This window comes from Stegostoma tigrinum, chromosome 25, assembly GCF_030684315.1.
Source record: "Stegostoma tigrinum isolate sSteTig4 chromosome 25, sSteTig4.hap1, whole genome shotgun sequence".
Classification (NCBI taxonomy): Eukaryota; Metazoa; Chordata; class Chondrichthyes; order Orectolobiformes; family Stegostomatidae; genus Stegostoma; species Stegostoma tigrinum.
The window spans coordinates 15,729,694-15,746,172 of record NC_081378.1 but is presented as its reverse complement, the minus strand read 5'-3'; the positions used below and the strand labels follow the sequence as shown (position 1 = coordinate 15,746,172).

Here is a 16,479-nt window from a genome sequence, read left to right as displayed (position 1 = left end):
TGGTTATTCTGTGTTGTCTGGTGACCTCCTGCATGGTGTTGTGAAGACCGGTGAAGGAGCTCTCTAATTGATTCACTGTTATTTTTCCCTCAAGATCATGGTCGCTATTCTTGTCAGCCAAGGCAGCTGGCCGTCCATCCTATCGCACATCATTGTTCCCGCATTTTACTTGATTTAATTTATTATCACTTGTATCTTGGTACAAAACACAGTGAAATGTGTTGTCTAGTGTTGTTATTCTCCGCTGCCATCTTAAAACACAGAAAAATAAACCAAAACATAGAATAGGATGGCAGAAAAAATGAAGAAATAAAGGAAGTGTCGAACTTTACAGATCTTCTTGTTAAGTGCTCTGTCATGCGCCATGGACCTGGTGGCCAGGCACGAATCCCTTCACCACAATGCCACTGGAACGGAAGTCCCACACTTTGGTGTCATCTCACCTCCGTTGACTCCCTCACCACTCTGGGTCCTCGCTGGACCTCGCCAATGCAGATGCCACCGATGCTGCCAGGTACCGAACTGGTCCCGAACTCAATTCTGCCACTGCCGCGAATCCACTTTGGGCCCACTTCTCTGATGCAGATGCCATTGATGCTGTCGACTTTCATACTGGGCCCAAACACACCTCTGCTGCTGCCTCCGTGAATCTGTGTTGGAAGCAGATGCCGCTGGGAACCCAAACCCATCTCCGCAAAATCAGCAGCCATGAGTCGGCGCTGCTGGGCCCACTTGAGTTCCTGCTGCTGGGCCCACTTGCTGCCACTGATGCCATTGCCGCACCCGAGCTCTTCACCAAGATGTAGAGAAAATAGAAGAGGGAAATAAAAGGGAAGAGAGAGAAAAAAGAAATTTTTTTCCCACCCCAGCTTCTCCTGATCACTTGGGCACTGTACTTCATCCAATTATATTCTTTCTGACTCATTCCATGATATCCTTCAAAGTGGATGAAGTTGAGGTTTGAATCGGTTGTGCTAGGCTGCTCAAGATCATTTTTAGACAGAGAAACACATATGAGCATAAGAAAGGACATACATGGGGGATGAATTCCCACATGTAGGGCAAAATTCTCCCATTCCTGAACAATGTCAGCCAATGGCAAGACAGATGTGAGAATGGAAAAATGGGACTTCAAGAAAAAAAAAATCTGGTTTTCCACAGCTAGTTAGGAATGTTACTAGTGAGTGGTGAAGGGCCTATTTGTATGCATTAATATTTCATTATTACCAAATTTTGCCTCATTTATATGTAGCTTGCTATTTCCCCAGTCAGTGGAAATTTGAAGGTACAAAGTCCTGACATGAAAATCAGAACGGTTACTTGGCAGCTGCAGCTAGCTGGCATCTTTTCTGGGCATCCATTTTGGCTAGTGTTTCCAACTTCGGGGTATGTTCCAAAAGCACAGCCACTTGCATCCTTTGGCCATGAGACTGGCAACGGCCATATCATCATAGCACATATCTGACTCACTTCTAATACAGCTCACCACTTAATAACTGTATTTTGAAGCTCACTGATATCTTACATTGCTAATCTGCTGCAAGAATGTTTTGGTAACAGGGACAGGCATTCATTCATGTGTTGGAACGATGTATCTCTGACCCTGAGCTTGCTTTCTAAGTGCTCACTTACTTTGTATCAACTTGGGTGCTAACAGCATCCCTGCCTTGTCTTGCATTTTTGCACAGATAGAGAGCCATGAATCTTGTCACATTTGTCAGCAATGAATAGTTATGGAGATTAGTATGGTGTTGTTTGGCATCATGCTACATCAAAGTCACACTTACACCATGTGCTAACAGCTTATGCAGACACAATGAATGAAAGCTTCAGTCAAATGACTATGTCTCAAAATTGAATGAGAGTAAATCTTAGACTAGAGAAAAGGTCTGTGCTCAGTCAAGGGACTCCACTGCAGTTAGTCAAGGGTATGGTCTGATCAAAATCCAGGGTCTTGTATATGGTCTGTTGGCTGATTTGGCCAGAGTCTGGTGATCTGTCTCATTGCAGCCTGGGAGTAGTCCATGGTCAGTTCTGTTGGACATGTCCGACCAGTTCAGGGATTAGCAGTAGGCCAGACAGGGAACTGCACAGAGGTCTGTCAGTGATCTGTTCCATCAGCTGCCGGGGCTGTCATTCCAAATCAGTCTGAGGGCAGGTCACAGATTTGGTGGCACAGTGATATGTACTGGGGAAGGAGTTGCCTTGGGAGTCTTCAACATTGATTTTAGAATCCATGAAGTCTCACTGCATCAGGTCAAATGTGGGCAAGGAAAAATCCTGTTGATTAACATATGTTGCCCACATCCTAATTCCCAACCCTAATCTCATCTAATATATGGGTACCCCTCCATGTTGAGCCTCAGTTGGAGGAAGCACTGAGGGCGACAAGGGCACAGAATGTACTCTATACGGGGGGTCTTCAATGTCCATCATGTAGAGTGGTTCGGCAGCATCACTACTAATCAAACTCATTCTCAAGAACGTAACAGCGACACAAAACTGTCAGGTGGTGAAAGAATAAACAAAAGGCAAAAACATATCCAAGTTCAACCTCACTACCATGCCTACCACAGAAACAATGGTCCATGACAGTATCAGAAAGTGATCACTGAAATATCCTCGTAGAGATGAAGTCCTAAATCACACTGAGCATACTCTCCGTGACACTGTGTGGCACTACCACTCTGTTAAATGGGATAGATTTCGAACAAATCCAGCAACTTAAGAATGGGCATTCATGAGGTACTGTGGGCCACCATCAGCAGCAGAATTGTGCAGTCTGAAACCTTGAAGCTCAGCATATCCCTTGCTTTATTATGTTATGCTACCCTTGTAAAATGCACTGATTCTCAAGCCCCATTGCTCCTAGGGTCACCACAAAAGTTAATGATTTACTCAAAGCATGCTGTGCTCTGTTCATGACAAATGATAACAACTTCCAGTCAGGAACCATTTCAACTCCACCTCCACTCCATGGGTGAAATGTGCATCCTGGGCCTCCTCCAATGTCACAATTACACAACCCAGAAACTGGAGGAGCAGCCCCTCACATTCCACCTTGGGAGCCTACAACCCGATGGTCTCAATTTGGACTTTACCAGTTTCAAGATATCCCCACCCCCGGCCTCATCCCATGACCAACCCTCCCTCTCATCCCCGCCTTCTTGACCTGTCCGTCTTCTCTCCCACCATCCGCTCCTCCCACCTCACTGACCAATCCCCACCACTGCCTACCTGCACTCACTTATCACCATCCCACCTACCTCCCCCAGACCCACCCCTCTTCTCTCTATTTATTTCGGAGCTCCCTTCCCCCTCTCCCATTTCTGAAGAAGGGTCCCGACCCGAAACATCAACTTTCCTGCTCCTCTGATGCTGCCTGGCCTGCCTCTGCGCCTCCAGCTCTACACTGTGTTATTCTGATTTACCTTTCTTTTAAAATCAAGAAAAAGAAAACACTGACCTGGACTTAACAAGAATTAATACTTATTACAAATAAGCAAATTCAAATTACAAGTAAACAGCTATAAACTGTAAATATATGGCTCTACCAATTAAGACTCTAATCCCTTTTTAAAAAATCCTGAACACACATAGAGACAAGCAGAGGGGAGGCAATGGCCTTGTGTATTATCACCAGACTGCTAATCCAGATATCCAGGTCATGTTCAGGGGACCTGGGTTCAAATTCTGTCACAGCAGATGGTAGAATTTGAATTCAATAAAAATCTGAATGAACAGCCTAATGATGGCCATGAACTCAGTGTTGATTGTTGGGGGAAAAGCCCATCTGGTTTACTAATGTCCTTTAGTGAAGGAAACTGCCATCCTTACGTGGTCTGGCCTATAAGTGACCCCAGACCCACAGTGATGTAGTTGACTTTCAACCGCTGTCTGGATGGATGATAAATGCTGGCCTAGGCAGTGATGCTCTCATCCGAAGATTGAATAAAAAATAAAACGTTGGTTTCAAGCGTGGCACGAAAAAAATCTGGGAAACACAATTGCACCAGTCTAGAAAGTCGACTATCCCTTTGCTTGCAGGATTTTCTGTTTTTCAATCTCCTTCCCCAGGGTCACAGACCAATTGGTACACTAACTACAAAGGCTCCAAGTTACAGGTTAATGGCAATAATGTAAAGCAATAGGCGGGAGAAAATAATGAGTCTTTTTCACTCTTCAGGTATTTTACTGCAGAGAAGGAGGCAGATACATACACTCTGCTCTTCTAGCAGTGCAAAAACTCCTCAATGAATCAGTGACATCCACAAGCTGTTCAGCTACCCAATGTCTTTTGATTTTAAAACAGTCTTTTTTCCATTTTAGTCCATGATCAAAAATAAAATGATATGGTCTTTGCAATCATTATTGTCAAGTCTGGTGATCAACTCTGGTTCAAAGAACTGTGTAAGTAGGCATGTCAAGAGTCAAACCAGCCGTATTCAAAAATAAAGTGTCGATCTGGTGAACCTACAACACACGGAGCTGTGTGACAAATGCGTAAGTAGCGAGTCATAAACATGTCTAAGCAATTTCACAACCAATGGCTCAGATATAAGCTCTGCAGGCTTGTCACATCAGTCATGAATGGTGGTAGTCAACGGAATAACTGGAGAAGGGGGCTCTAGAAATTACCATTTTTAATAATGGGGCAGCTCAGCACATCAGTTCAAAAGAGAAAGCTGAAGCATTGCCGTAACCTTCAGCCAGGAGTGTTGAATGGGTCATCCATCTTGGACTCTTCCAGTGGTTACCAGCTTCACATTATGCCAGTCTTCTGTCAATGGATTCATTCCATATGATGTCAATAAATGGTTGAAGGCACAGTATACTGCAAAGGCCCTAACAACATTTGGGTAATTCTATGGTCACAAATGAACACTTTATTTGTCTAATATTCAAACCATTACATTGTACGTGAAGCATTTTGTGATGTTTAGGAGGTGCACATAAATGTGAGTGCATTTTTATTTTTTTTAAAATTACATTAACCTTACAAGGATATGTGGGTGTTGATACTTGTGATGTATTTAAAGAATCATTATAGATAGCTCCAAGGAGATCAAAGATTAATAAACAAAGCAGGCTTCAATTAAGTGAAAAATCATTTACACAAATTATAAACTACAGAAGAAACTGTACAATAATCACTAATAAAAATACAACTATGCTACTATGTCCATAATCTTAGTATTTAACTGAAATAATTGTAATACTGGAGAGAGAATAGAGGAATCTGGAAACAAGGATAATAACTGGACATTTTGCTCACAAATTGGTTGGACCAAATGGTGTTGTGCATGACTATATGCGTATAATTTCCATGCCTTTCATGAAGTAAAAAATGGAATGTTTATACTTTGATTGGTATTTTGTATTGTTGGTTTCTTAGGAAATACTAAGCAATAATTAAATTTTCACAATCCTAAAATTGGTCATGGTGAGAATGTGTCATGTTAATTTGGGCGATTTTGTTATCCCCTAGTTACATGCAGTGATTATTTTTGCAGAACTAATTACAACATAAAATATGGAAGTATTGTGGTAAAATATATCACAGACACTTCTCACAAATGAAACAAAAGTTGTATGGCTGTGCGCATAATTTCATCACAAGCGTTCTTGGTGCCCAAGCTCTAAATCTTTGTCTCGGTCTTCAAATTGCTGGTTAAACGATTGATGATTTAGAGAATGTATGTGAGAGATAGAGAATTACTACATAAATTCATTTGGTTATGTGTATAAAAATAGGAAAACTGAGTGAATGAACATATGTCTGGAAAAGAATTGTAGGAGGGAGGGCTTTAGATTTCTGGGGCACTGGGATTGGTTCTAGGGTAGATTGGACCTGTACAAGAAGAATGGGTTACACGTTAATAGAACTGAGACCAATATCTGCCTGGGAAAATTTAGAATCATAGAATCCCTATAGTTTGGAAACAGGCCCTGCAGCCCAACAAGTCCATATCAACCCTCAGAGTATCCCAACCAGACGCATCTCCCCAATCTACACATCCCTGATCACTACAGGCAATTTAACATGGCCAATCCATGCAACCTGCACATCTCTGGACTGTAGGAGAAAACCCATAGACACATAGGGAGAATGTGCAATCTCCACAGAGATGGTCACCTGAGGGTGGAATTGAACCTGGGTCCTTGATGCTGTGAGGCAGTGGTGTTAATCACTAAACCACCATACCAATGAGTAATTTGATAATACTATTGGGGAGGATTTAAGCTAACTTACCAGATGGGTGGGACCTGGGGGGGGGTGGGGGGGTGGAATTCAGTTAGAACAAAAATAAAGCTGACTATGGGAAATAGAAAAGCTATAAATGAAAATGGAAGGCAGCAAAAATAAGTCCTATAATCAAATCAGGGTCAAATTACAAAATTGTGTTAAAAAGGCTGAATTAAAAGCATCCTCCCTAAATACATATTTGTAGAAATAAAAGAGTATGTCACTATGGAGACATGGCTGTAGCATAACCAATACTAGGAATTGAATATTAATGGATATTCTCTATGCCAGTGTCTGTGACGCAATTGGTCAATGCATTCGGTTGTTAATCTAGATTTAGGTGGAGCGAGATTGCCCAGGGATGGATCAACCACTGTTCTCACTCTATCAGTTTGGTGTGACAGTGGTGCAGTGGTTAGCACTGCCACATCATAGGACCAGGGACCTGGGTTTGATTCCACCCTTGTCCAACTGTCTGTGTAGAATTTGAATATTCTCCCTGCATCAGTGTGGGTTTCTGGGGGGTGTTCTGGTTTTCTCCCACAGTCCAATGATGTGCAAGTTGGTTGGATTGGCTATGCTAAATAACCCATAGTGTCCAATGATGTACAGAATAGATGTGTTAGCCATGGGAAATATGGGGTTACCGGGAAATAGTAGGGGAAAAGTTTGGATGGGATGCACTTCGGAGGATCAGTGTGGACCTGTTGGGCCAAATAGCCTGTTTCTATACTGTAGACACGCCGTGATTCAATAATCAGGAAAGATCAGTACAAAAGGATAAGAAGGTGAGATAGTGTTGATAAATGATGAGAGAGGATCTCCAATCAGTACAACAGGATGTAAAATCTGGGTGGAGCTAAGAAACAGCAAGGGCCAGCAAACATTGATAGGAGGAGATTATGGGTCACCTAGCAGCAGTTGACTGCACTGAAGACATAATAGACTATGTTGAGCAATCAGCTAGGTCATAGGCTATCTTAGATCTAGTATAATGTATAGCAATGAGAAAGACCTAATTATAATCTTGTTGTGAAAGAACTTAAGGAATAGTGATCATAGTATGATAAAATTTTCCATTAAAAATTTAGAAATGATGAAAAATCAGTTACTAGGTCTTAAATGTAAACAAGCGCAATTAAGAAAAAACTAGCTGTGGCAGAGTGGGAATATAAATTAAAGGTCTTGTGGTATAAAGGTAATAGTTAGTATATTAAAAAAAATCAAAAGTAGGTCAAGAAAGCAAATTCCTATGACACAAAAATGCGCAACAGGAAATACAAGAATGTTTGGCTAACAAAGTGAAGTTAAAGATAGTTTAGATCAAAAGAGAAGGCTTATAAAGTTGCCAAAAAGGTTTTAAACCTGAGGATTGGGAGAATTTTAAAGATCAGCAAGGAATACAAATTTATTGATAGAGAATAGAATATGACTATAAAATAGCAAGAAACATAAACATTAACTGTAAAAGCTTTTATAGGTAGTACAAGAGAAAATATTATCAAAACCAAATGTGTGTCCAATATAGGCAGAGAATGAGAGTTTAGGAAATAAAGAAGTGAAAGATAACCTGTCTTCACAGAGGAAGACTCAGACTCTTGGATTTGAATTAATTCAGAGAACCTTCATAAGTGAGATTGCTGAACTGAAAGAAAGGTCTATTAGTAAAATTAGTACTGGAGAAGTTAATGGGACCAGAAATTGATAAATACCTGGGACACACTAACCTTCACCCTAGGGTGTTGAATGAGATGACTCCAGCAATTATTACCTCAACGTTTTGAAAGGAAGGAGGGAGAAATTGAGGAAATTGAGACCTTTTAGTCTGATATCAGTAATGGGGAAATTAGTAGAATCTATTATAAAGAATTACGTGATTTTTAGGAAATAATTGTCTGATTGGCCAGAGTCAACATAGATTTATGAAGGGGAAATCATTTTTACAAATCTTTCTGTAGATGTTACTTGCGTATATTGGTTAATAGGCAGACAGCAGTCAATAGGAACAAATGGGTCATTCTCACATTGACAGGCTGTGAACAGTGGTGCACAGCAAGGACCCGTGGTTGAGCCCAACTTTTCACATTCTATAGCAATGATATGCATTGGGAGAACCAATTGCAATATTTCTAAGCTTGTAAATGATATTAAACTGGTGGGAATGCAAGTTTTGAGGAGGATTCAAAGACTTCAGGGAGATTTAGAGAGACTGAGTAGGTGAGTGTGAGCATATCAGTTGATATACAATATGGATAAGTATGAGGTTATCCAGCTGGGTAAGAGTAATGACGGTACAAAGCATTTTTTGAATGCTCAGAGGTTGGAAAGATGATATGCAAAGGGATATAGGTGTCCACATTCATAAGTCACTGAAAAGTAGCATGCAGTTGTAGGAAGAAATTTCCAAGACAAAAAGTGCGCTAACCTTTATTGGAAGAGGGTTTGCGCATAGGAGTGAATAAGTTTAGTTTCAAATATATAAAACACTGGTTAGACCACATTGTATGCAGCTCTGATCACTTGCCTGAACGAAGGATATACCCATAAGAGGGTGTGCAGAACTGTTCATCGGACAGATGCCTGGTATAGTGAATATACTATGAGGTGAGATTGAGGAGAATGGTGCTGTATTCTCCAGACTTTAAAAGAATGTCAGATGATCTCAAACTTGAATTCTTAAAGAGATTGACATAGTAAACACAAAGGATGTTTCTCCTGCTTGTGAGGTCTAGAACCAGGGGATACAGTTTCAGAATGAAAGGGAAGCTATTACAGACCGCAATGAGGAGGAACTTCTTTATTCAGACAGAGATGAAGCTTTAGAATTTTACTCCAGTGTGCTTTGGAAGTTCAGTCATTAAATAAGTTAAAGGGAGTCTGATGGATTTCTAATTACTCATGGCATCAGGGGATATGGAGGGCTAGTTCAGGAATATGGCATTGAGGTAGATGACTGAACATGATCTAGAATGGCAGATCAGGCTTGAGAGGCCAATTTATACTCCTATGTTCTTGCAACTGTTTTGACTTTTTGTCTGTGGACTGTATTTTGATCTTCAAAATCTATAACAATGAAAGGAATGAATATCAGGGTGACGAAAAGGGATCTGTGAGAGAGCCATAAAAGATAAAAACAGAGAGAAAGTGGAGCTTGAAGGGAGATAAAAAAAGAGTGTTTGGAGAAACAGGATTAAGAGAAGAGGATAAGAGAGAAAGAGAAAGGAAGCAGCAAGCTTAAAGAGAATGTCACAGATAGAGAAAGGGAAAGACACTTTTGTTTTATTTGCTCGTTATTACTTTGCTCTTTATTTCTTCATTCATTTCTAAAAATCATATTGAAAATAAACAAAGTCTTTCAGGATGAAAAATAGGGAAGCGAAGGTTATTATAATGTTTATGTTACTGGACTGATAATCTTCACAGGTGCTGCCAGACCTGCTGAGATCCATATCCATCTCCTGGCCGACATGTGACTTCAGTCTAACACAACATTCTGACTCCCAGTTTTCCTCTGAAAGATCTAGTAATATTCAGTCCTATCTTTTTACCAAAAACCTACCCAGGTCAACAAGGAATGGGCAATAAATGCCTTCAATGCCAATGATGCCCACATAGAGGAGGCAATGGCCTAATGTTGTATATTGTTAGTCTATTAAACCAGAGACCCATGCAACGTTTTGAGCACCTGTGTTTTGAATCCTGCCATGGCAAATGGTGGAATTTGAAATCAATTTTGAAAAATCTGGAAGCAAAGCTCTAATAGTGCCCATGAAACTGTGTCATCTGTTGGAAAAGCCCATCAGGTTCAATAGTGACCTTTAGGGAAGGAAGTCTGCCATCCTTACATGTGGCCAACGTGTGACTCAAGACCCACAGTAATGTGGTTGATACTGAACTGCCGTCTAGGCAACTAGTGATGGGCAATAAATGCTGACCCACTCAGTGACACCCACATCTTGTGAATGAATTTAGAATCATAGAGTCATACAACATGGGAACAAGCCTTTCAGCCCAACTCATGCATGCTGGCCAGGTTTCCTAAAGTGAACTGGTCCCATTTGCCTGCATTTGACCCATATCCCTCAAAACCTTTCCTATCCATGTACCCGTACAATTGTTTTTTAAATGTTGTTCTTGTACCAACTCTACCACTTCCTCGGGTAACTTGATCCATATATGCAACAACCTGTTTGAAAAAGTTAACCCTCAGGTCCCTTTTCGATCTTTCGCCTCTCACCTTAAATCTATGCTGTCTAGCTTTGGTCTCCCCTATCCTGGGTAAAAGATTTGATCCTAGCTGTCCATATGTGACATATGTCTCCTTCTTCTTCTTAACCAGTGCCTCAATTTTTCCTGTCATCCAGCATTCCCTACAACTATCAGCCTTGGTCTTTGCACGAACAGAAATATACTGTATCTGAACTCTTGTTATCTCATTTTTGAAGGCCTGTCACTTCCTAAATGTACCTTTAACTGCGAACAGCCTCCCTTAAACAACTTTTGAAAAGTTCTTGTCTAATACTGTTGAACCCGTCTTACTCCAATTAAGAACTTTAACCTTTAGATCAGGTCTATCCTTTTCCACAGTAACAAGGTGTAGAGCTGGATGAACACAGCAGGCCAAGCAGAATCGGAGCAGCAGGAAAGCTGACGTTCCGGGCCTCGACCCTTCTTTAGAAATGGGGGAGGAGAAAGAGATTCTGAAATAAATGGGGAGAGAGGAGGAGGTGTATAGAAGATGGATAAAGGAGAAGATAGGTGGGGAGGAGACAGACAGAAGGGCTACTGGGCCCAATATGTCCATATATAAATCTAGAGATCAAAGTTTTATACAAAAACAGAAATTGCTGGAGAAACTATGCAAGTCTTGCAGCCTCTGGGGAGTGCAAGCAGAGTACATGCTTCAGGTTCAGTAACTCTTCAGAAGGCATTATGAAGAAGGGTCATTGGGCTTGAAATGTTAACTCTGATTTCTCTTCACAGGTGCTGCCAGACATGCTGAGATTTTCCAGCAATTTATGTTCTTGTTATAAATCATTTTAGTGCCAAAGTATCTTCTCCCATGTCCTTAAAACACGACCCACACACCAGACCTTGTCAACATGTGGGCTGCAGCCACAAGCATAATTGTCAACTACTAATGGTCACAATTAGCAGCTATTGACGCTCCCAGGCTGATCTTTAACCATTCCTCTGCTCAGCTGTTGTTCTCTCTCTCTCTGGGCTTCAAGAACTCCTGTCTGCCTAATTCTTTACCATCCATACATAACTAGATAATTACAATTGAATTGTCAAATACATTCTTTTTAAATTCAAAATCTCTATCACAATCAATTTGAGCAGGAGGAAAGAGGGGAACCATTTCACTCCTCCTCATTGGATCATAATACATATTCATACATGTACATTGGCATGTCGGTCAACTCAAATGCAATTTAATATCAAGCATTCTTTTTTTTCAATTGGCTGTACACCCTGCTTTGTTTAAGGACCCAATGTCATTCTCCCAGATTCTCAGTCTCTGTTCCAACGATGCCGTCTTCCATAGCTGTGCTTCTGACATGTCTTCCTCTTTTTTTCTACCGAGGATTTCCCCAAACCATTGTTGACAGGACCCTCAGATGTGCCTAACACATATCTAGCACTTCTGCCCTCACCCCTTCCCTCCCTCCCAGAACAATGATAGGCTTCCTCTTGTCCTTAATTTCCAACCTGCCAATCCCTGCATTCGAAAGTTCATTCTCCACCTTTACTGCCACCTCTAGCAGGGTGCTACAACCAAACACATCTCCCCTCTCGTGTTAACATTCCACAAAGACTGTTCCCTCAGTGAGAACGTAGTACACTCTTCAGTCTCTCTTAAGATCTCCTCACAGCCCCGTGGTACCTTTCCCCGCAATCGCTAAAGGTCCTTTTACTTCCTCCTTTTTCACTGTTCAAGACCCCATACACAGCTTTCAGGTGAAGTAGCTATAACTCTAAATTAGCAATACTAAATGCAGACCAGGTCAACAAAATGTGAGGCTGGATGAACACAGCAGGCCAAGCAGCATCTCAGGAGCACAAAAGCTGACGTTTCGGGCCTACAACCTTCATCAGAGAGGGGGATGGGGTGAGGGTTCTGGAATAAATAGGGAGAGAGGTGGAGGCGGACCGAAGATGGAGAGAAAAGAAGATAGGTGGAGAGAGTATAGGTGGGGAGGTAGGGAGGGGATAGGTCAGTCCAGGGAAGACGGACAGGTCAAGGAGGTGGGATGAGGTTAGTAGGTAGATGGGGGTGCGGCTTGGGGTGGGAGGAAGGGATGGGTGAGAGGAAGAACAGGTTAGGGAGGCGGAGACAGGTTGGACTGGTTTTGGGATGCAGTGGGTGGAGGGGAAGAGCTGGGCTGGTTGTGTGGTGCAGTGGGGGGAGGGGACGAACTGGGCTGGTTTAGGGATGCAGTTGGGGAAGGGGAGATTTTGAAACTGGTGAAGTCCACATTGATACCATTAGGCTGCAGGGTTCCCAGGCGGAATATGAGTTGCTGTTCCTGCAGCCTTCGGGTGGCATCATTGTGGCACTGCAGGAGGCCCATGATGGACATGTCATCTAAAGAATGGGAGGGGGAGTGGAAATGGTTTGCGACTGGGAGGTGCAGTAGTTTGTTGCGGACTGAGCGGAGGTGTTCTGCAAAGCGGTCTCCAAGCCTCCGCTTGGTTTCCCCAATGTAGAGGAAGCCACACCGGGTACAGTGGATGCAGTATACCACATTGGCAGATGTACAGGTGAACCTCTGCTTAATGTGGAATGTCATCTTGGGGCCTGGGATAGGGGTGAGGGGGGAGGTGTGGGGGCAAGTGTAGCGTTTCTTGCAGTTGCAGGGGAAGGTGCCGGGTGTGGTGGGGTTGGAGGGCAGTGTGGAGCGAACGAGGGAGTCACGGAGAGAGTGGTCTCTCCGGAAAGCAGACAGGGGTGGGGATGGAAAAATGTCTTGGGTGGTGGGGTCGGATTTTAGATGGCGGAAGTGTCGGAGGATGATGCGTTGTATCCGGAGGTTGGTGGGGTGGTGTGTGAGAACGAGGGGGATCCTCTTGGGGCGGTTGTGGCGGGGGCGGGGTGTAAGGGACGTGTTGCGGGAAATACGGGAGACGCGGTCGAGGGCGTTCTCGATCACTGTGGGGGGAAAGTTGCGGTCCTTGAAGAACTTGGACATCTGGGATGTGCGGGAGTGGAATGTCTTGTCGTGGGAGCAGATGTGGCGGAGGCGGAGGAATTGGGAATAGGGGATGGAATTTTTGCAGGAGGGTGGGTGGGAGGAGGTGTATTCTAGGTAGCTGTGGGAGTCGGTGGGCTTGAAATGGACATCAGTTACAAGCTGGTTGCCTGAGATGGAGACTGAGAGGTCCAGGAAGGTGAGGGATGTGCTGGAGATGGCCCAGGTGAACTGAAGGTTGGGGTGGAAGGTGTTGGTGAAGTGGATGAACTGTTCGAGCTCCTCTGGGGAGCAAGAGGCGGCGCCGATACAGTCATCAATGTACCGGAGGAAGAGGTGGGGTTTGGGGCCTGTGTAGGTGCGGAAGAGGGACTGTTCCACGTAACCTACAAAGAGGCAGGCATAGCTGGGGCCCATGCGGGTGCCCATGGCCACCCGCTTAGTCTTTTGAGACACCTCCAGTTTGTTCATAAGATTTACACTGATCTTCCATTTCCATGCCATTTAAATAAACCATCTTATTCTCAAACTAAGATTTCTGTCATTGGGTTGCTGCAGAGCTCCAGCAAAACCCAATGGAAGCTAAAGGAGCAGAACTTCATTTTCTGCTTAGGCCATTTATAGACTTCGGGACTTAACAGTGAATGAAACATTGTGCTCCATCTTAATTGCCAACCCATACCCCTCCTTTACTGTGCAGATTTACTGTGTGCACAGGTGATCCATTTTCTACAATTCACACAAACCGTTAACACTAAAAATAATGTCATACTGAGGTATGGTTCTGAGGAAGGGTCACTTGAACCGAAACGTTAACTTGACATCTCTCCACAGATGCTGCCAGACCTGCTGAGCTGTTCCAGCAATTTCTGTTTTTGTTCCATTGTCACCTATTCTGCTCGATTTTGCTCCTTTGCTACGATTAGTGCTCCCTTTATCTTTTGCTCTAACTTTCACCACTTGTTCTTCTTCCATGCCTTTTCAATAGCATAGAAACCATCATCTTCTAGCCCACTTCCATTTGAAGATGTCTTATTGGAAACAAAACATTAACTGTTTTTCCTCACGGATGCTGCAGACTTGCTTAGTTACTCCAGCATTTTCTGTTTTGATTTCAGAGCTCTAGTATCCACTGTTCTTTGCTTTTACTTCAATGTTTTTTAGCTGGTACAAGATTACTTTCATCTTAATCATAGAATCAAATGACTAACACTGATGAAAAATTACAGTTTTAACCAATGTTGTTATTTGCTCCAAACAATTTAACAAAATCCTTCTTTTAGTGTGTATAATATGGAGGGAATAACACATTTTCTTTAGGTTAGTTATGGTGAGATCTGTAGAACTTTTGGACCAAACGTATTTTATCCAGTAACTGAAGATTCAATCATACTATGCAAATAAACTCAGATGTGGCTCTTCATAATTGTCAAACATATCTGTAACTAATCCTCTCTTTTAAGAAAATCAGATATTCCTTTGGTACATACAAAAGAAAGGTAAAGTGATGTTTCAATTTTAGAACAGTCTAGATGCATTGCATGACTGTCAATAAGAACTCACACTTCATAAATATTGAAAGAACCTATTCAATGAACAGAAAGACAATGTACAAGCTGAAAAAAGTATTCAAACAGAGAAACTAGAATACAAATTAAATGATATTTTTGGTGAGAATTGTGGTGTTCACAGCAGCTTCAATGCTCACTGCTAAGCCTTAAATCAATATATCCTAAGATATGGGTGCCATTTATTATTTAGTTAATTTCAAAACTCAAAATGCATAGAACAGGGATCAATGTGAGATTTATCATCTCAGTGGCAATACAAGAACAAAATTACTACAATTGTACACTTGAAAAGTGAGAAATAGGATTCTAATTATATTTTATGAAGGAAAGTTAATGGCAGGCATTTGCTAAGGTGACAATGTAAGTTTTTTTTTGTGCATGGTATGTGAGTGACATTGGCTGTGCCAAAATTTATTGTCCATCCCTGGATGAGATGGTGGTGAGCTGCCTTTCTTTTGTTCATTTCCAGGATGTGAGTGCTGCTGTTCTGGACAGCATTTACTGCCCATTCCTACTTGCTTAGAGGGCGGTTAACAGTCAACCACATTGATGTGGGTCTGGGGTCACATGCAGGTCAGACAGGTAAGGGCGTGAATTTCCTTCCCAAAAGGACACCAGTGAACAAGGTTGGTTGTTCTGAAGAACTCACAATAATTTTATGGATATTAGACTCTTAATTCTAGATTTTTAAAATTGAATTCAAATTCCACCATGGCGGAATCCAAATCTGGATCCCCAGAACATTACCTGGGTCTCCAGATCAACAGTCTAGCTGCTACACCGTTAAACCATCACCTGCCTCCCTTTTTGAAAGCTGTAATCCTTGTGGTGTAGTGGCATCCGTGGACTGTTAGAAAGGGCATTCCAGGATTTTGACCCAGCCAATGAAGAACATGGACTCTCTCTTAACCAGTGGAAGAATCCAGCAGTAATTTACGTAGTTGAACTGATAATATAAACTAAAGAAGACGCACATTACAGTTTCCCTTTCAATAAAAATCTACCGGTAATGGAGAAAAAAACGCTCCATTTCCGCCGTCTTTGAAGCCCAATAGGAAGAAGTGAATTTGGTTTGGTCTAGTATAATCGAATCCTTGTTGAAACTGAGCTTCGACTTTCAAATTCCTGTTTTAGATGCAATAACAGATGGGGGTTTTCAGTCTGCAAAAGGAAGAGGGAGGGGCACAAGCTTCGAAGAAGAGTAAAGCAGCTATACGTTTTGTGAATGGTAGCAGGTGAGGTGCGTTCACGTGATTTTTTCTTGTCGCACGTCCCGCCCGCAAGCCAACGTGACCGTTTGGAGCGCGTGTTGGGCGCGAGCGTGACCGTTGGGAGCGCGCGACGGACTGAGAGCTTGTGGTGCGGGTAATGCCTGTGTCCAGGGGCGAAAAGGCAGCTCGAAAACGGTGGTATCAGTCCCAGAGGCACACAAAATAATAAAAATCCCGCTAATATTATTTGCAGTGCA

The 16,479-nt window shown here is 42.4% G+C and overlaps 1 protein-coding gene across 1 annotated transcript in view; it reads right to left on the bottom strand.

Annotated features, from left to right (window-relative positions):
* Positions 1 to 16,479, bottom strand: part of ucn3l (urocortin 3, like) — a 34,590-nt gene that overhangs the window by 16,366 nt on the left and 1,745 nt on the right. The window lies entirely within an intron of this gene.